Genomic DNA, 21,284 nt, shown 5'->3' on the forward strand with positions numbered 1-21,284 from the left:
TCTAGACACTGGGCACAGTCAGGAAACAGATTTTCCCCTAGAGCCACAGAAAGAATTTCTTTTCTTCCTTTTCTTTCCTTTTCTTTTGTTTTCTTTTCTTTTCTCTTTTCTTTTCCCTTCCCTTCCCTTCTCCCTTCTTCTTCTTCTTCTTCCTCCTCTTCCTCCTCCTCCTCTCCTCCTTCTTCTCTTCCTTCTTCTCCTTCTTGTTCTTCCCCTTATTCATCCCCTTCTCCTCTTCCTCTTTCTTTCTTTCTTTCTTTCTTTCTTTCTTTCTTTCTTTCTTTCTTTCTTTCTTTCTTTCTTTCTTTCTTTCTTTCTCTCCTCCTCCTTTCTCCTTCTCTCTTTTTTTTTGATATAGAGTCTCATTCTGACCCCATGCTAGAGTGCAATGGCTCACTGCCCCCTCGACCTCCTGGACTCCAGCAGTCCTCCCACCTCAGCCTCCCAAGTACCTGGGAGTATAGGCACATGCCACCATGCCTGGCTAATTGTTTTCATTTTCTTAAAGATGGAGTCTTCTTATGTTGACCAGGGTGGTCTCAAGCTCCTGGGCTCAAGCGACCCTCTTGCCTTAGCCTCCCAAAGTGCTGGCATTGCAGGCATGAACCACCATGCCCAGTCATGGAATACAGTTTTGCTGACACCTTGATATTACCCAATGTGTTAGTCAGGGTTCTCCAGAGAAACAGAACCAATATTATATATATGTGTGTATATATATATGTGTGTGTGTGTATATAAAGAGATTTATTATTAAGGTATTGGCTCATGAGATTATAGAGGCTGAGAAGCCTGTAATCTGCTATCTGCAAGCTGCAAGGATAGTGGCATAGTTTAAAAGCCTGAGAGCTAAAGGGCCAATGGTGTAGACTCCAATTTGGGTCTGAAGGCCTGAGCACCCGAAGTATAGAGGGCACATCAATGTCTCAGCTCAACAGTCAGGCAAAGGGAGGGCAAATCCAGCCATCCTCTGCCTTTGTGTTCTGTTCAGGCCCTCAGTGGGTCGGAGGGTGCCCACCCGCATTGGGGAGGGTGATCTGCTTTACCCAGTTCAGCGATTCAAATGCTAAATTTCATCTGGGAACATCCTGAAAGACACATCCAGAAATAATGTTTAATAAGTTTTGTGGACATCCTGAGGCCTAGTCAAGTTGACATGTAGAATTAACCATTACCCCCAGTGACACCCATTTGGGATTTTTGACCTCCAGAACCATCAGATAATACATGTGTGCTGTTTTAAACCAGTAAGTGTGTGGCAATTTGTTAGAGCAGTGACAGGAAACTAACCCAGCCACTAACCTCTCTGAGAGTCAACTTTTCTCCCTTGTAAAATGAATATGATCATGACAATATTTCCCCAACCACTTCATACGTTACTATGACAATCAGTGACAGAATGTTTGAAAATGTTTCGAAACTATAAAAGCTTTGCCAGATCGAAAACAAAATCTGCTGCTCCCTTTGATCTAGTACTTTTCCTACCCACTCAGCTCTTCCTTTGCTGGCCGGCTTCTGCATCTCCTAGGGTACATTTGATTTGGCCAATCTTTCCAATGACCTTTACCTTTTCTAAATGGGCGGCTGGGCCCGAGGCATTGACCATTTCTGCTTTTTAGAATCCATCATCGTCACCAAACAGAATGAGCTTTATATAACATTTTGGTATTTTGTTCGCAATGGAGTTTTTGCATCATTTTTGAGTTTTAAAATATGGCATTGTAATATTATGTATTTTGATGACTGCATTTAGAGATGACAACCTCATCTCTATAAAAAATAAAAAATTAGGCCTGGTGCAGCGGCTCACGCCTATAATCTCAGCACTGTGGGAGGCCAAGGCGGGCAGATCACCTGGGGTCAGGAGTTCCAGACCAGCCTGGGCAACAGGGTGAAACCCTGTCTCTACTAAAAATACAAAAATTGGCCAGGCATGGTGGCACGTGCCTGTAATCCCAGCTACTTGGGAGGCTGAGGCAGGAGAATTGCTTGAACCCAGAAGGTGGAGGTTGCAGTGAGTCGAGATCACACCACTGCACTCCAGTCTGGGCAACAGAGCGAGACTCCATCTCAAAAATAAATAAATAAATAAATAAATAAATAAATAAATAAATAAATAAAATAAAAAATTAGCCGGGCATGGTAGCACATGCTTGTAGTCTCAGCTACTCGGGAGGCTGAGGCAAGAGGATGGCTTGAGCCCGGTGGGGGTTGGTGGCTGCAGTGAGCTGTGATTGTGCCACTGTACTCCAGTTTGGGTGACAGAGTGAGACCCTGTCTCAAAGAAAAGAAAAGAAAGAAATCTGATGTATGTTCCAAGCAGGTTGCTATGGAAGCGGATTTTGTTTGGTCTCATCACTACTTTGAAATGATGGAACTTATTAGAATCACCTCTAGAATTTGAATTTAATGTATTGAAAAAGCAGCGCATATATTGCTATATTAGAATTTTTAACAATATTGGATGACTATGTTTTAACACAATTGGGTTTCTTTGTAATCCTATGTATTATCTGATGTATCAATGCATTATTTTACGCATTCAATATTCACTAAATTGCTGAAGGAGGTCTGAGGCACAGACACATTATGATTCTTTCCCTCAATTTTTTTTTAATTTTCTACTTCCAATTTATTTATTTTATTTATTTATTTTGAGACAGGTTCTCACTCTGTCATCCAGGCTGGAGTGCAGTGGTATGATTTCAGCTCACTGCAACCTCCACTTCCCAGGCTCAAGTGACACTCCCACCTCAACCTCCTGAGTAGCTGGGGCTACAGGCATGCGCCACCACATCCAGCTATTTTTTGTATTTTTGTAGAGATGGGGTTTTGCCACATTGCCCAGGCTGGTCTGGAACTCCTGGGCTCAAGCAATGCACCTGCCTCAGCCTCCCAAAGTGCTGGGATTACAGGTGTGAGCCACTGTGCTCGGCCTTTCCCTCAATTCTTTAACCTTTTGAGTTCAATTTTATCATCTGAATATTGGGTCTCCAGGGAGGATCTGGAAGAATCAAATATGATTTGATTCTTGAACACCTCCATGCCAAATGCAAAGTGTTTTCAGGATTCAAATGATAACTACATACAAAATTTGAAATGAAGAAAGAAGAATAGCAACAGCTCACATGCATTGGTTTGCTGGGTCTGCTGTAATAGAGTGGGTTGCTTAAACACCACCCATTTATTTTCTCACAGTCCTGGAGGATCAAATCCAAGGTCAAGGTGTCAGCAGGGTTGGGTTATTCTCAGGCCTCTCTCCTTGGCTTATAGATGACTGATTTCTCCCTGTGCGTGTCTGTGTCCTAATCTCCTTTTCTTAAAAGGACTCCAGTCAGATTGGATTAGAGCCTAGCCAAATGACCTCGTTTTACCTTAATTACCTTCTTAAAGGCCCTATCTCCAAATACAGTCACATTCTAAGATAGTGGGGATCAGGACTTCAACCAACAAATTTTTGTGAGGAAACTATTCATCCTGGCCCATAACATCAGGGAAAACAAACAAAACAAAACAGAAAACAACAAAAAAGTATTGGGTGGCTACCTAGGTCAAGGGATACAAAAGGGGTTTTCATCCACCTTATCTCAGCTCCATGACAGGTGATAGGTCTTTTTATCTTCACTCCTCTTTGTATACTTCTCTAAGTACGACCTCACATAATGCCACCTGTACAAGTAGCTTCCTTCATAGTTTTGGTTCTAGTCTCTCTAAGGAAAATTAGAAGCAAAATTCAAAAGCAAAGAAAGATCAGAGGTTTGTAAATGAAGTTGGAAAGTCCTTCCCCCTTCCTCATCTCATATGGGAAGCTCATGGTGGGCCCTTGTTCAGAGAAAAGTCATCTTCTATAAACATCAAGGAAAGATCATCACTTCCAGCATGCCTTCAATTTCAATATCTTGGGAGAGCAAGAACGGACTTTTGTGCAGCCTACACATATATCTGGAGGTTGCCAAATAACACTTCCATGAGTTTCCCACACTAAATTAGTTCAGGAAACAGATATGAATAATTTGCTTTATCATGAATGGTTCTTTATGCAGAGCAGCTACTGAATACCATTGTCATTTAAAGCAAACTTGGACTTTGCTTTGACTTTTAATTTGTACCTAGGGACCTATTTGCACTGTCTGGTCTTTCTTTTGAGTCATATAACATGAAAAGTTAGGGATATTATTTGGCCTCTCTCCTCTCTAAACAGATGATGATAAGATCTACCTAAACTTTGATTAAAAAAAATGGAGTAGAAGGCCGGGTGTGGTGGCTCATGCCTGTAATCCTAACACTTTGGGAGGTCGAGAAGGGTGGACCCCTGAGGTCAAGAGTTAGAGACCAGCCTGGGCAATATGGTGAAACCCTGTCTCTACTAAAAATACAAAAATTAGCTGGTCATGGTCGTGGGCGCCTGTAATCCCAGTTACTTGGGAGGCTGAGGCAGGAGAATCGCTTGAACCGGGAGGTGGAGATTGCAGTGAGCCGAGATTGTGCCATTGCACTCACTCCAGCCTGGGCCACAGAGCAAGACTCTGTCTCAAAAAAAAAAAAAAAAAAAAAAAAAAAAAAAAAAAAAAGAGTAGGAAAGGGACAGGCATGAAGACTGTAATTTAACAGCGAGGCAAGTGGATCCCAGGAATTTGGGTCAATCCTTGGAAGATCAGGGATTTCTGACTACGCCAGTCATGGAAGCAAGTATTGGCCCATGTGTCAAGAGTCTTTGAAAATTAGATGGGCCTGGGGGCAGTTAGACACTAGAGTCAGTGAAAACCAGGCAGTAAGTCATGAGAATTTTAATATCTCTCCCTCCTGTCTTTTTTTCTTTTGCCCTTTTCTTTTCTTTTCTTTCTTTCTTTCTCCTTTTTGTTTTTATTTTTTATTTATTATTATTATTATTTTAAGAGACAGAGTCTTGCTCTGTCACCTAGGCTGGAGTGCAGTGGCACGGTTATAGCTCACTGCAGCCTTGAACTCCTGGGCTCAACTGATCCTCCTGCCTCAGCCTCCCAAGTAAGTAGCTGGGACTACAGGCTCAGATCACCATATCCAGCTAACTTTTTATTTTGTTTTTTGTAGAGATGGGGTCTCACTATGTTGCCCAAGCTGGTCTTGAACTCCTGGGCTCAAGTGATTCTCCTGCCTCAGCCTTCTAAAATGCTAGGATTACAGGTGTGAGCCACAGCACTTGGCCTGTGTTTCTTTTTTTAAAAAAAATTATTAATAGACTATTTTTTTAGAAGAACTTTAGATTTGCAGAACAACTGAGCTGATAGTGCAGAGTTACAGTGCTTCTTTCCCCAGCTTCCAGTGTTATTAACATCTTAAGTTAGTGTGGTACATTTGTAGTGACTAAGGAGCCAGTGTTGATACATTATTATTAATTAAAGTCCATAGTTACATGAGGGTTTCCTCTTTGTGTTGTACATTCTGTGAATTTTGAGGAATATATATATACACACACACACTTATATGTATAATAACGTGTATCCACCATCACAGTATTACGCAGAATAGTTTCACCACTGTAAAAATCCACTGTGTTCCACCCATTCATCCCTTCCTCCTCCTTGAACCCCTGGCAACTTAGTTGGGTAAATACCCAGGGGCACAACTGCTGACCGTATGGTAAGACTATGTTTGGTTTTGTAGGAAATTGCTGAACTGTCTTCTGAAGTAGCTGTATAATTGTGCATTCCCAGTAGCAACAAATGAGAGTTCCTGTTGTTCTGTATCCTGTCAGCATCTGGGATTGTCAGTTTTCTGAATTTTAGCCATTCTAATGTATGTAGTAGTATCTCATTGTTATTTTAATTTGCAATTCCCTAATGATATATGATGTTCAGCATCTTTTCATATGCTTATTTGCCATCTGTATATCTCTTTGATGAGATTTTTTTCTGATTGTTTGCTCTTTGATTCAGTTGTTTATTTTCTCATCGTGGAGTTTTAAGAATTATATATATACACACACACATATACACATATGTACATATATATGTACACACACACACATACACACACACACACTTGAAAAAATTAGAGACAAGTTCTTCTCTGTTGCCCAGGCTGGAGTGCAGTGGTGAGATCATAGCTCACAACAGCCTCCAACTCTTGGCCTCAAGCAGAGTTTTACAGGTGTGAGCCACTAGGCTGGCCTGAATATTTTAAATACAATCCTTAATCAGATATGGAATTTGCAAATATTTTCTCCCATTCTGTGACTTGTCTTCTCATTCTCTTAACAGTGTCTTTTGTAGACTTTTCAAATTTTAGTGATGCCCAACTTATTGTTTTTTTTCTTTTATGCATCATGCTTTTGGTGTTCTAGCTCCACACTCATTGCCAAACCCAAGGTCATCTAGATTTTCTCCTATGTTATCTTCTAAGAGTTTTTATAGTTTTACCTTTTATGTTAGGGAGTATGTTCTATTTTAAGTTAATTTTTGTGAAAGATATAAAGCCTATGTCTAGAATTTTTTTTTTTTTTTGGCATATGGGTGTCCAGTTGTTCCAGCACCACTTGTTAAAAAGGATGAATTGCCTTCGCTCCTTTGTGAAAGTAGTTGAGTATATTTGTGTGAATTCCTACTGCCTTTTAATTAAAATTTTGGGTATTGTATATGGGGAATGCTGGTGGCATTTGTTGCAAGCAGATTCTTGTTTTCCCCTCCCTCCAGTCAATAACTGAAAATAAGTGTTTGCAACACACACACACACACACACGCACACACGCACATGGCTAGTGCAGTGGGTATCTGTGTACATCATTGTGGACCCCTCGCCCTGTTATCCTTCAGCTTTCTCAGAATACACTAGCTCCTTCCGGCTCTACTTTATTTCCTTGTTTTCTCCCACTTTATAGGACTGCACGTTTGAAAAATCGTTGAAACAGATTAAATAACACAGTCTAATTATCACCTACCTACAGCCCATCTAGCATTTCAAAAAGAGGAATTTTGGTGATTTCATGATCAATGCAGACGTTCTCTCTTCCTGTCTTAGGTCTTACAGTGTCCTTTGGGGCCCTGTGAGTCTATGATAAAAGATATTGACTCTTTATGGGTAATAAGGCCGGTGGGATTATTGGGCTATTACCAAAGAGTCAAGATGAATTCCGAGCTCTTTTGCTTTGTCAATTACAGGAGATCAGCTATAAATCCTGGCCACACAGTGCTCCAGTTTGAGAGTGATGATTTCCACCACTTTCCCATACTTTAAAAGATTGGCATCTGCCAAGTGATCAAAACACACAAAGAGGCCTTTTAACCAAGTTTAGCTTGGAATTTCCAGTTGCTAACCACAAGCAGGTCTGGCAAGCTAGGAGGCCGGTTGGCTGCGCAGCTACTCCAGAGTGTGCGGTAGCCGAGGGCTGCGTCCGCGTAAAGCCCAGAGCTGTAATGATGTCAACTTGTTATTTACTTTCCAAATCTGAATGACTGAGCAAGGCGAAAGGAGAATCAATCAACCACAATGTGACCCTACAGGCGGAAAAAACGCAGCGCTCCCACCAGCAGGCGGTGGGGGAAGGGAAGCACGTGTAGCCAGGGCAGGGTTGCATCATGAGCTCGTTCGCTCGGGTTTTCTATTGCACCCTTCGTTTTTCGATTGCATGTAATACTCAGCATCAGTCTGCACAAGCCCAGGGAGCCCGGGAGCAACGAAGGGCAGGCTCAAGGGAAGGCCCCACCAAGTCCTTCTGGGGGGCCTTGAATGGCAGCTGATACGTAATAAGACACAATCTATTCTGCTGATTCACAATTATGGAGACTGTGTAAGTGTGTATTTTTTTATTGATGTCCTCTAATGATGGTGTAGCAACAGTCGTTTTGCATCATTGACGTTTTACGGCAATATTTTGCAGGGTAATTTTGAGGTCTGCCTTTTTGATGGATGACCGGCCTCTTAAAAACTCACCTCCGGCCGGGCGCGGTGGCTCACGCCTGTAATCCCAGCACTTTGGGAGGCCGAGGCCGGCGAATTGCTTGAGGTCAGGAGTTCGAGACCAGTCTGGCCAATATGGTGCAACTAAAACTACTAAAACTACAAAAAAATTAGCTGGGCGTGGTGGCGTGCGCCTGTAATCCCAGCTACTCGGGAGGCTGAGGCAGGGGAATTGCTTGAACCAGGGAGGTAGGTGGAGGTTGCAGTGAGTCGATATCGCGCCACAGCACTCCAGCTTGGGCAACTGAGCGAGACTCTGTCTCAGAAAAACAAAAACTAAAACCTCACCTCGGGTCCCCCTCCCCCCACAACCAGAACAACAAATGGTCTAGTGTTCGAGGAAGAGCAAGTGAGGTTATAGTTTAGATTGCTGAGTGAACCGGACTCTTAGCACGAAGCTCATTATATAGTAAAGGAAGGGGCAAGAATATTTGAAAAATATTCAACAAGGCTGACCCCAGAGGTGCTGGGGAGGGGGAGTGGAGATCTGTTTAACTGAGTTAAGGCCGCGAGTGGTGGGGAGTAGCCTACGTGGAGGGGAGGAAGGAGTGCTGGGGACTTAAGTGCACCGGGGCCAGGCCGTGTAAGCCATTGCAACATTAAGCGCTTTGCAAGGGCCAGAGGGCTGAAGCCTGGGGGTTGGGGTGGGAGTGCTGAGGCTCGAGGGCCCAGGTCCCCCTAACCTCCTCAGCCCCCACACCCGAGCTCCTGGCGCCTATGCTTCTGTGTCTGAGTTTGTCCCTAAGCGTTTCTGGCTCTTCCTGGGAGGTGTTTTGCAAAGGTCGAGGCTCCGCCGGAGCCCCCACTTTTTGAGGTGGGGTAAAGACTACTGGGGTGTCTTCTAAGACGCCTATTTTGAGGGAGATTCACCATTGGGCAGGTGGCAGTGGGTTCTCTTGGGGCAGCTGGGTGGCTTCCTTATTGGGGTGGGGGAGGGTAACACTTTAGCAGGGACCGAGGTTCCCCTGCCCCCCAGAAACAGAGGGGGTGGCCGAGGTTCCCGTCCCCTCGAGGCAGTCGTGGAAAGGCTGGGTTTGGGATGTGATGGGGGTAGCCCTGGGGACCTCTCAGTCCCACGGAGGCCACGGGGAAGGGACCGGGACCGGAGCAACTGGGGAAAGGCTTGGGTTCCCCTCACCCACCCTAGGCGTGGAGGAGCGGGGCGGGCTTGGTAGGGACGCTGGTTCCCCGACTGTGGGGCAGGGGCTGGGTTGGGACGCGGGTCCCCTCTAGGAGCCGCGGGGGAGGGGCAGAGCCGGAGTCCCTACCCTCGTGGGGGAGGGGCTGGTTCGGGACGCGGCTCCCCCGGGGCTCAGGGGCGGAGCCGGGTGGGACGCCGGGTGCCCTCCCACGGCCGTGAGGGAGGGGCCGGCGGAGGGGGCGGACCCCTGGCGGTCCTCCCGGTTGGGGTCCGCGCGCTCGCGACCGCTCCCAGCGGAGGTCACTGCCCGTGCCAGTCCCTCCCGCTGTTCCGCCCTCTCCCGCCGCCACCGCCGCCGCCGCCGCCGCGCCCGGCTCAGCGCCCCCACTCCGCGCTCGGGAGCGAGGAGTCGCCAGCGCCCCCGCCGCGCCGCCGCCGCAGCGCCCTCCGGCCGCCATTCGCCACCGAAACTTTCCAGCGCCCGCGCCCTCTCCGGGACTCGGCGGCGGCGAGGTGGGGGCGGCCCGGGGGCGGCGCGCGGCTGCTCCGGGGCGCCGGGCCCTCTTCGGCCGCCGCACGGCCGGGGCTCGGAGGCTGCCGGCCGGAGGGAGGTTCGGAGCGCGGACGGGCGCGCGGCGCCGCCACAAGTTGCGCTGTTCGTCGCGAGGTGAGTGCGCGGGGCTCGGCGGGCCGGGCGCAGGGTCCGCAAACTTCTGCGGGGAGGCGGTTCCCGCGCTGACCCTCCAGGGTCTGGCCGGCGACTCGGGGCGCCCGGACGCTCCACCCGCCCCTGGAACTACTGGAGGCGCAGGTCGCCAACTGTCCCCGCGGCGCTCGGACTGGGGTGCGGCGCGCTCCCAGGAGGCTGAACAATACCCCGAGGTGGCCGCTCCCCAAAGTGCCGGCGCGCCTTGAGGGGAGAGACGGAGGTCGGCGGGGGGCTCCTTTGTTTTGGGGAGGGGTAGGTGGCCGGTAAGTTTATGGAAGCGCTCGGCTTTTCCTCTGGTGCCCCTTTGTCTGCCGATCTTGGGGCTTGCTGGGCAAACCTGCGCCACCGCGGGCTCGGGGGACCGGGGTGGAGGGCGGTGGCGGGATTTCCCCGCTGTTGGGAAGAGGAGCCCCATTCATCCCCGGGACGCGGGCCGTCCCGCCCGGACCCTGGTGGAAGCGCAGCCTTACGAAGTGAGGCAAGCGGCGGGCGAGGTGGCGCGGGCCCCGCGTCTGCTCAGTTTCTGAGGCGCAGAAACTGTCAAGGAAGTCAGAAGCCCCAGTCCTCCGCCCGTCTCCCCAGCCCAAGCGCACAGCTGGGCTGGGGGCACCCCTAGCCGGTCGAGGGTCTGCAGAGCGCCGCCCGGAGAGAGCGCAGACCTGTTGCTGCTCCTGGGCTCTGGCGGGGCGGGTGGGGTGGGTCTCGCAGATCCTGGGCCCCGGCTTTGCTACCCAGGGGGACCTTCCCTAAGGATGGGACCGGTGTTCGGAGTGGGGTATGGGGAGTGCGCCTTCGGAAGCCAGCGCTGGCCGGCTATGTGACAACTGTGGGTCGCTGGAGGCCCGCCTGCGCTGGGATAGGGCCTGGACTTCACGTGCGTCGCCTGTGCTCAGTCAGACCGGGGCCAGGACTCGCTCCCTGCAAGGCCTCGTGTTCCCCCAGCCAGCTGCGTTGGACGTTCCACAAAGGTAGGGACTGACGTTTATTTTCCAGTCAGTGATGTTCTGGAGCAAAACCTGAAAAGAAACAAAAACCTATCCTCTATTGTATTTGCGACTGTTTCTGCTTTGCATTGTCATGTGTGACTTGACCTGCCTTCTGGATGTTTTCCTCTCCTGACACATTCGCCGAGTTCCTGGTTTAACCTGGAAGGCGAGGGGGAAGGAAGGCAACCTCCTTGCTAAGGTCCCAGGCAGTGGCTTTGGTGTCGGAAGTGGCACTTGAGGATTTTGTGAAAAGTTTACAAGTCCTTCCTAGAAAAGATGTAATTAGGAAAAATAAAATACAGAAGAATGTTCAGTATGACGCGTTTATTTTAAAGGGTAGTCATGTCTCAAATGTGCTGCACATTTTTGTGGAAAGCCACCAAGCTGGGTAACTAATACCAACAACAAAAGTTTTTCACCACTGGATCACGGGTCCTTAAGGCGATTCCAGCACTTAATAGAACACACACCTGTAGGGCAAAAATGGAGATTTGTGGTGTAGTGCTGCCACCCTCGCTCCCCCACCCAGGCATTTTGCCCCTTTACTGGGCTCAGAGAACTTCTCTCTGCCAGTGGTTTTAAAGAGGAAACAGTTTGCAAAAATAATTTTATTGTAGACATACTTAGAAGTGAATGTTTCAATTTCTGGAGTTTTCCCATCAATTATATCAGTACCACTGGTTCTGTACAACATCATCTTAGTTAGAATATTATTTTTCATCTTTTAAGGTGAGGAACAGAGGCGGGAAAATGGTCCCTGCATAGGGAGGCCATCTCCAGCAGTTCCCAAGTGTCAGGAATTCAGATTTTCCGATATACTCCTGCTGGATAGGAGAACACCTCCTCTAGAACCTGAGCCTGGCCCCCTCCCAGTTTTCTGCAGGGCGTCCAGATTCCGGTGCTCTGCCCCGCAGCAAGTGCCCTGTGGGCCTCCTGGTTTAGCTGATCATCACAGCTTCTCTGCCCAGCGAGGCAGGACCATCCTCGCACTGCTTTCCTGATGCCTTGGATTTGCCTTTTTTCCTCCCTTAGGAAAAACAAAAAAAACCTGGTATGTTACATCTGAGAAGTTGTTAATCTTTCACTGCCGCATGCATTGAAAAATCAGTTCCAACCAGGAAGCAACACTAAAGGCATACTGTAAACACTTTTTTTTTTTTTTTGAGTTGGAAAGATAAACTTTTTTCCCCCTTAACTATTTTTAGTGAGCGGGAGACTGGACTCAAGTTTTTCCCTCTGGTCTTGCCCTCTCCACTCACTTTCTGTGGGGTTGGAACACATGTACCATGCTGGCCAGACTGGCAAACAGAAAGCAAAGCTGGATGTGGGAAGGGGCTGAAGAAGTCCACATGTTTCTAAAGGGCAAAGAGAGCCTAGGCTGAGGAGAGGCGTTTCAGATCTCCAGGGGAGAAAGACAGCCGTTAAGGAGTCCGCTGGGCTGCTGCCTGCCTGGCCAGCGGGAGCCTGACTTCAGATGGATGCGCCTCCCAAGCTGGCCCCCTCCCATACAGCCATCGCCATCCAATATTTACGGAGAATCCACTGCATGCCTGAAAGTTGCAGAAGTGAATTGGAAACCGTTGCAAATGGAATTTGAACAAATTTAAAGTTAAGATGGAAAAGAGAATATGTTGAGTTTTCAGAGGAAGTCGGGTACTGTTTCCTTGTCTCGTGTAGGTTTGTTCTTGGCCAATGGGATCAGAGAGATTGAGATGGGACATGATAGGCGGCAGGTTCAGGAGAAAGGGAAGCTTTAGAAATGAAGGTAGAAAAGATGCTTGCTTATTGGAACAGTATTTTCAACATTGAGCTCTGGAATGTTGCAGCCAACTAATGGTTCTCACTTGGGACAGTTTTGTCCCCCAATTTTGAAGGGGGCATTTGCTAATGTCTGGAGACATTTCCCTTCCTGCAACTGTTAAATTAGCAAGCAGGTTGAGCCAGCTGGGTGTGGACCTGCATTTTCCTCGTGGAGGCCCTCTTCCAAGTGTCATAGGAAAAGGGCTCCCCAAGTGTTGAGATTACAGGTGTGAGCCACTTTACTCAGTCGAAGGAGATAGAATTATTATAATGCTTGGAGCCTAACATGCCTTTTTTGTTTGTTTGTTTGTTTGTTTGTTTGTTTTTTTGAGACGAAGTCTCTCTCACAGTCCAAGCTGGAGTGCAGTGGTGCGATCTCGGCTCACTCCACCCCCGGGGTTCAAGCGATTCTCCTGCCTCAGCCTCCTGAGTAGCTGGGATTACAGGGACTCCCCACCATACCCGGCTGATTTTTTTATTTTTAGTAGGGGTGGGGTTTCACCATGTTGGCCAGGCTGGGCTCGAACTTCTGATCTCAGGTGATCCTCCCTCCTTGGCCTCCCAAAGTGCTGGGCTTACGGGCATGAGCCACCATGCCCAGCTAGCCTAACATGCTTATAGTTTCCTGTTTTCTGAAGTTGGGAATTGGGTCTGGAAAGGTATCACCATCAGTCACGATGGTGTCTGGTAGTTTGCTTGCTTTTTTCCCTTATATTTTTCCTCTTACATTTTAGGGCTGTATCTATATAATTTTATTATTTAAATTACCATATACTAAATTTGGTTCTTTGGGTGTATTATGAGTCTTGACACATGCATAGATTGGTGTGACCACCATCATAAGAGAGAGAACAATTTCCTCAGCCCAGAGATGTTTGTGGCTCTGTCTCCCACAGTTCCTCCACAGTCACCCCCCCCAGCCCCGAATCTGGGGCACCTGCCCATCTGCTGTGCTCTGGAAGTCTTGGGGATCCCATCTGAATGTAACACATGGTGGAATGCCTTAGGTGAATCCATCCACTCTTCCAGCACCACCTTTGCCTCCTCTCTCTGATGACACACAAACTTCATGCCTTTGTATGCTTTGGCCAACCTGCTTTTCTTAGAACAGCACATTTTGCACTGTAGATGTTACCACAAGCAAGGAAAAGAACAGCTTTGCTCCTTAATGTAAGAAACCACAGTGGAAAAAAATCAGGTGTGTTGTTGAGGCTGCTAAAGCTTTGCTCCTTTTTAAATTTTTAAATTTTTCTGGATATGTAGGTGTATATATTTATGGGGTACATTAGATATTTTGATACAGTCGTGCAATGTGTAATCACATCATGGAGAATGGGGGTATCCATTCCCTCAAGCACTTACTCTTTGCGTTACAAACAATCCAATTATACTCTTTTAGTTATATGCTCTTTTTTCTTTTCTTTTTTTTTTTTTATTTTGAGACAGAATCTCACTATGTCATCCAGGGTGGAGTCCAGTGGCGCGATCTCGGTGCACAAGTTCAAGCAATTCTCCTCCTCAGCCTCCGGAGAAGCTGCGATTAGAGGCGTGTGCCACCACGCCCAGCTAATTTTTTTGTATTTTTAGTAGAAATGGGGTTTCACCATGTTGGTCAGGCTGGTCTTGAACTCCTGACCTCAGGTGACCCACCTGCTCAACCTCCCAAACGGCTGGGATTACAGGTGTAAGCCAACGCGCTCGGCCTATTTGCTCTTTGTTCTATGCCAGTTAGTTCTTACTGCCTCATTGGTTCAGATGGGACATTTTCTAATGTCGTATTTTTGTTTTTGTTATTTTGAGATGGAGTTTCGTTCTTGTTGCCCAGGCTGGAGTGCAGTGGCATGATCTCTGCTCACTGCAACTTCTGCTTCCCAGGATCAAGCAATTCTCCTGCCTCAGTCTCCCAAGTACCTGGGATTACAGGCATGCACCACCACTCCCGGCTAATTTTGTATTTTTAGTAGAGGTGGGGTTTCACCATGTTGGTCAGGCTGGTCTTGAACTCCTGACCTCAGATGATCCAGCTGCCTCAGCCTCCCAAAGTGCTGGAATTACAGGTGTGAGCAACCACGCCTGGACTCTGATGTCCTTTTAGAGGATGTTACCCTCACCTTTATTGCACATTCCTACCAAAAGGTACTTCATATGTAATATGTATCAGAAGGTTATAGTCATGGCTTTAGTTTAAAAACAGGATACATGTTCATTGAGAACCTTTGCCGTTTCCCCAGTGGGTTAATCACGTAAATATAAAATAGGCTAAAAATATAAAGTTGTTTTTGCATTTGTTGTAGAAATAAAAAAATGAATTCCTACATCTGTGGTTCTATGGAGCTGCTAACCTGTATTTTACTTTGGGCCATAATGTCGCTTTCTGTGACCTCATGAAGTGGCATGTTTTCTAATATAATCCTTGTCCTGGCGTTTTGGTGACTTTTGTCCTGCCTGAGGTGGTCTGCCTGGTTGTGTGAAGTCACAGAACCTGTGCATGTTCTACCGTGTAGAGTTAAAGGGCTGAATGAGTGGCCTCAAGTGTTCTTCTCCCTCCCAGGTGTGAAGATTTGGTTTGGAAGATGGACCGTGCTTCAAGGTCTGGGAGGCCATGTTTTTTTCAGACTGGTTAAGGATGATGGTTTTATGTTAACTAAACATTGGGATAAAGTGACAGTTGTTTATGACCCGTGCCTAGAGTATCAGTTTTCCCATGATTAAAATAAGCAGTATTTTGGTAAACATTGATAAGTTAGTTGCGCATTTTAGTTTAGAAACCACAGCGAGTCAGAAGGCGCTTTGTGCTGCTGGGTGCCTCTGAGTGATTCCTGGGAGTGTGGCAGTTCTCCAGTCCCAGGAGATCCTGTGAAAGAAGCACAAACAATGCTCACGGCAAAACTCACAGTGTTTATTCTTGACCTGAGTGTCTGCCTTGAATTCTTGTCATTTTTCCTATCGTGGTGGATGTAGCCGGAATGCTTTAAAGAAAACATGAGAGTTTTCTCTGCTTGTTTCCCTTGAGCCTGGAACCGAGATTATGACCCCAGATAGCCTGCACAGGGCTCTTTCCTTTCTGGAACACCTGCCCAGGCTAGAATACGGGAGTAGGGAGGAGGTGAGGCTCTCTCCTGCCCGGTAACCTTCCCAGCCAGCTCTCCAAGACGTCGAAACCTTCCTTCAGGTCTGTTGAAATTGTATCCCCAGCACCATCATGTCGGAGCAAGAAGAGAAGGGCATGTGTCCCCTTTAGGGAAGCTTGACTCATTCCAATTAGGGACCTGCCTGTTGTTAGGCTTTAGAGTCCATGTGAATGTGCAGTATTGTTCAGTGCTGCAAGCATTTCTGCTTGTCTGAATTTCCTGATAGATGGGAATTTGGACAAAAAGAAGCTCATTGTACACGATGCCATTTTATTTCTTGAATCAGTAATAACAAATACTTTATTTATTTATTTATTTATTTATTTATTTATTTATTTATCTTTAGAGATGGGGTCTTGCTCTGTTGCCCTGATCATAGCTCACTGCAGCCTCGGCTTTCTGGGCTCAAGTGTTGCTTCTGCCTTAGCCTCCCAAGTAGCTGGGCCTACAGGCACAGGTCAGCATGCCCAGCTTTTTTTTTCCTTTCTTTTTTTTTTTTTAATTTTCAATTGTTTTCTAGAGATAGAGTCTTGCTGTGTTGCCCAGGATGGTCTCGAGCACCTGGAGTCAAGCAATCTTCCTGCATTGGCCTCCCAAAGTGCTGTGATTACAGTTGTGAGCTACTGTTCCTGGCCAACATATACTTTAATATGGCAAGACCACATAAAATCATTTTAAGAGGCTGGGCATGGTGGCTCACGCCTGTAATCCCAGCACTTTGGGAGGCCGAGGAGGGCAGATCACGAGGTCAGGAGATTGAGACCATCCTGGCTAACATGGTGAAACCCCTGTCTCTACTGAAAATACAAAAAATTATCCAGGCATGGTGGCGGGCGTCTATAGTCCCAGCTGCTTGGGAGGCTGAGGCAGGAGAATGGCCTGAACCCGGGAGGCGTAGCTTGCAGTGAGCCGAGATTGCGCCACTGCACTCCAGCCTGGGCGACGGAGACTCCATCTCAAAAAAAAAAAAAAAATCATTTTCAGAGCTGGAGGAAAATTCAGCAGGACTGAGTCATGATTTCAGTTTCTAGTGCACTGTGGGTAATTGTCTCAACCTGGACGCTTGTGCTCCTTCAGTTGTCCCTGTTATCTTGTCATCTATGTAAAGATGAGAAATGAAGTTGAGTGGAGAACTGTCGCCAAAGTCTGCCATGTAAAAATCGGTAGTGCCAGTATGCAAAGGTAATTCCCAGCTGCTATAAAAGTCCAGGTGGCTTCACAGTTTCAGGTTGTATTTCCCAAAAGCATAGGGAGTTGGTGTCCCTGAATAGGAAATTGATGTCCCTGCCATTTGGTTCATTTGGGGAACGGAATAATCTTGTGTCCTTGCCTTCAGTTCTTTTTTCAACAGAATCTTATCAAGCATTTGAATCCTACACAACTGTAATGCCAGCTCCATATTGATAAAAACTCAAGAAATCAAAATTATAAACTTGAAAACAGCAATTGCCAACTTCTGACAGTAGCAGGACAGTCTGGAGGACCCTGTTCAGAGCAAGTCGGATACTGTTTTCCTTTTCTTGTCTAGGTTTGTTCTTGTCCGATGGGATCAGAGAGATTGAGATGGGGCACGATAGGTGCTGGGTTCAGGAGAAAGGGAAGCTTTAGACATGAAGGTAGAAAAGATGCTTGCGGCCGGGCAAGCATCTTTTCTAATCTCTAATACTTGTAAAAAATACGTCTTGTGGCTCAAGCCTGTAATCCCAGCACTTTGGGAAGCCGAGACGGGTGGATCACGAGGTCAGGAGATCAAGACCATCCTGGCAAACATGGGGAAACTCCGTCTCTACTAAAAAATACAAAAAACTAGCCGGGCGAGGTGGCGGGCGCCTGTAGTCCCAGCTACTCAGGAGGCTGAGGCAGGAGAATGGCGTAAACCCAGGAGGCGGAACTTGCAGTGAGCTGAGATCCGGCCACTGCACTCCAGCCTGGGCCACAGAGTGAGACTCCGTCTCAAAAAAAAAAAAAAAAAAGAAAAGAAAAGATGCTTGCTTATTGGAACAGTATTTTCAACATTGAGCTCTGGACTGTTGCAGCCAACTGATGGTTCTCATTTGGGACAGTTTTGTCCCCCACCTTTGAAGGGGGTTTGGTTTAATTCCCAATTTGATTATGAAGGAAATGTCAGATTCAGCTTGCATTTTCAAGACATGGTAGTTCTATGTCAGCTTCAGCCATTTCCAGGGATCTGTCTTAGGATACTTCAAAAAGCCTAACCTTTGAGAAGCACTCAGTTCAGAAGTTCATGAAAATAAGAATGAATGATTTTCCCTGTCCAGTACATGACAGAAATTATTGTAGACCAGATGAGAACGAGGAGAGATGCTTGTGTATATTACATGTCACAGGATGCTCTGATTAATTTTATGGGACTGTGAGTGTAATTCCTTTAAGCCAGTAGTCTCTAAATTTGGGGGAGGGACAGGGGACAGAAATGACTTGTTTCAGATTTTAATTCCCAAAAGGATCTTAGTGAGTTTCATGCCCTCTGGCAGGTGCACAGCAAGATTTATTGGGATGCAGGAAGAAATTATGAAAATGTCCATTAAAAAAATCTCTAATACTTGTAAAAAATATATTTCTTGTCCATGAAATGCATGTTACTTGAGTATTTTATATATTTAATAAATACGTTACATGAGTTAGGAGCACCTTCTGAAAACTTTTTTACTGAAAAGGATATATGATGAAAAAAGCCATTTATGATGTAGGTCCCCAAAGGCTGGAAGAGGGGGTGATACTAACGTCCCTGCATGCAGGCAGGACACAGTTGTACTCCCCTTTCCTCTGGCTTCAGCTACTAAGGTATGTGTGCGCTTGCACGCACATGTATGTGCATTAAGTAACTTTGAGATCCACCAGCTTAAGGATTGGACATTGCTCTAGAGGTACAGATATTAGTGATTTGGCTTAGGGAAGAAAGAATATGCAATAACGGGGAACCATGCACATACTGGATCTCTTATTGTATTTTGCGTGTTGTTTTTAAAGCTGAAAAAATACCCATGTTTCGGAACTAAATGACAGTACCTCGTTTGCAGGTGCATGAGGAAACCTTGGAACAATGCTATGCTTTTTAAGCATTTTATGACTGCAGTGTTTTAATAATCACTGAATTCTGTTTATAAATCAGCCGATTTCATCAGACGGATGCCCTCAGGGCTCTGGAGAATTAGACGTTTTGCTGCAGAAATTGTTCAGAATTTCAAAGACATCAACATGAGATTGTACCGGAATTGAGTTGTGATAAAAGTCCTAGGGTGCTTTAAATCTTTAAATCTGGTTATTTGTTTGTTTGTTTTTTTGAGATGGAGTCTCACTCTGTCGTCCCGACTAGAGTGCAGTGGCGTGATCTCAGCTCACTGCAATCTCTGCCTCCTGGGTTCAAGCGATTCTCCTGCCTCAGACTCCCAAGTTGCTGGGATTACAGGCATCTACCACTACACCTGGCTAAGTTTTGTATTTTTAGTAGAGACGGGGTTTTGCCATGTTGGCCAGGCTGGTCTCGAACTCCTGACGTCAGGTGATCCACCCACCTTGGCCTCCCAAAGTGCTGGGGATTACAGGCGTGAGCCACCGCGCCCGGCTGTTTTTGTCTTTGTTTTTGAGACATATTTCATCTATCATGGTTATTAAGTGTTTTGGTTTTTGCTTTTCTCATAATTTTTTGTTTTGTTTTGTTTTTTGAGATGGAGTCTGGCTCTGTTGCCCAGGCTGGAGTGCAGTGGTACGATCTTGGCTCACTGCAACGTCTGCCTCCCAGGTTCACGCAGTTCTCCTGCCTCAGCATCCCAAGTAGCTGGGATTACAGGTGCCCACCACCAGCACGCCTGGCTAATTTTTGTATTTTTAGTAGAGATGGGGTTTCACCATGTTGGCCACGCTGGTTTCGAACTCCTGACCTCAAGTGATCTGCCTGCCTTGGCCTCCCAAAGTGCTGGAGTTACAGGCGTGAGGCACCACGCCTGGCCTCAGTAGGTTTTTTTTTTTTCTGAGTTGCTGCTACACTACTGGTGTTTACAGAGTGAATAAACATAACAATTATATTCACAACTCAGACCACATTGTGGGCTGTGGAGGTGAGAAATAGGAATCATCTCTAAATGTAAGGTCTTCTGGCTGAGCTCGTTTGCTTAGAATGGCTGAAAATTTGGTTTGCATGAGATGAAATGCCAACCTCAAGTAGTTCTGGGTTTCCAGACCAGTTATTAGTTTGTTTAACTCCAGATAATTGATATGTCAGCTTTAGTTTTTGTGTGTAATTTTTGGTGTTTGCATCTATTTTCTCCTTTGTGAATATTGAATTCACAACATAACTTTGTTATATGAAATGATGCTCATACACTTGTGCAGTGCATTAAAAAGCCTGCCGGGAGCAGTACTTGTAGATTTCTGTGTACCAACAGGATACCTAATGCCGACCATGATTAATGCTTATCAGAATCTATATAGACCTCCATTTGTCCTTTGATAAACTGAAATATTTATGTCCACTTTTTTAAAAACCTGTTGCTTCTCTTTATAGTAATACTCAGAAGGCGCTCACTGTGAAGAGAGGAGAAACAGGAAGTAGAATTTTTTATTGTCTAGATTGATGCACCTGTCTCCACTCTCCGGAGACCAATGCATTTAGACCCCAGTAAGAAATTTAGTTATAATGAACTATAAAGCAGATGCAGAGTATATTTGGGAATATACCTTATCTGACTCCACAGCCCAACCCCTGTAAGAGGAAAGAGATGGCAGAATGTCTTTTGCTTTTAGCCAGATGCTTTGAGCCTTAGACTGGTCTTTACTTCATATTGGAAGCAGGTCGGTGAGAAACCACTGAATTGCTTCAGCTGTGAGCTGGAATCCTCTCCTGTCTTCGTTGTTGAGTGATGGCACTCTTAATTATTCAGTTGCTTATTTGCTGTCCAAATCACCCTATATAATATCTCAGAAATGTATCTCAGAGAATGACCCTAAGTGGGCTGACCTCTGCAGCCTGCACCAGAGTTGACTTTATTTCCTAAGTGCACACTTTCTGTGCTTTTGAGGGGCAGCTGTCTAGGTTTAGTTTCTGGGAGTTTGAGGCACAGAGGTATGTAGGGGAATGGGAAGGCCTAATGGTAAAAGCCTCTGGGACATGGGAGTAAACTAGACATGAGTAAACTAACCTTGAAAGAGACTATGAAAACAAACTTTAGAGCATTGTTGAAGCACCATCTACATAATTTATATCAATGAAGGCAGTAACTTCTTATTAGGAAGATAGGATTATTAAAATTAGCAGTTTTCATCTTTCTACAAAAATAAAAGGCAAATCAATTTTAGTTCAGATAATTGTATGTGAAGCTTTATAATTGAAAATTTGAAGTTAGCAATATTATATAACCTTAGTTAATTATATTAGTGTACTCAGACTAAATATAGAATAAGATTAGCTCATGGAAACATTTCGTTTTTATCTCAGTCAGTACTGTTCATATCCACCCAGTAGTTAGTTTCTAGTTATGTTTTGTAATTTTTTGAATATCCTGGACATGTTTTTAGAAAAGTTAGTTGAAACAAGATATTGTATGTTTCCATTATTTCCCAGT

General features: G+C 45.9%; 1 protein-coding gene across 4 annotated transcripts in view; it reads left to right on the top strand.

Annotated features, from left to right (window-relative positions):
* Window positions 1-7,598: 7,598 nt before the first annotated feature.
* TBL1X (transducin beta like 1 X-linked) overlaps window positions 7,599-21,284 on the top strand; it is a 258,483-nt gene continuing 244,797 nt past the window's right edge. For 2 of the 4 annotated variants that reach the window (XM_030933627.1, XM_010352860.2), the window contains exon 1: window positions 7,599-7,765. The gene's annotated coding sequence lies outside the window, so the exon portion shown is untranslated. Of the gene's footprint in view, window positions 7,766-9,291; window positions 9,744-21,284 lie in introns of those variants that run through there. The other 2 variants (XM_030933626.1, XM_030933628.1) reach the window with 2 other exon arrangements.

This window comes from Rhinopithecus roxellana, chromosome 7, assembly GCF_007565055.1.
Source record: "Rhinopithecus roxellana isolate Shanxi Qingling chromosome 7, ASM756505v1, whole genome shotgun sequence".
In the NCBI taxonomy this organism is placed as follows: Eukaryota; Metazoa; Chordata; class Mammalia; order Primates; family Cercopithecidae; genus Rhinopithecus; species Rhinopithecus roxellana.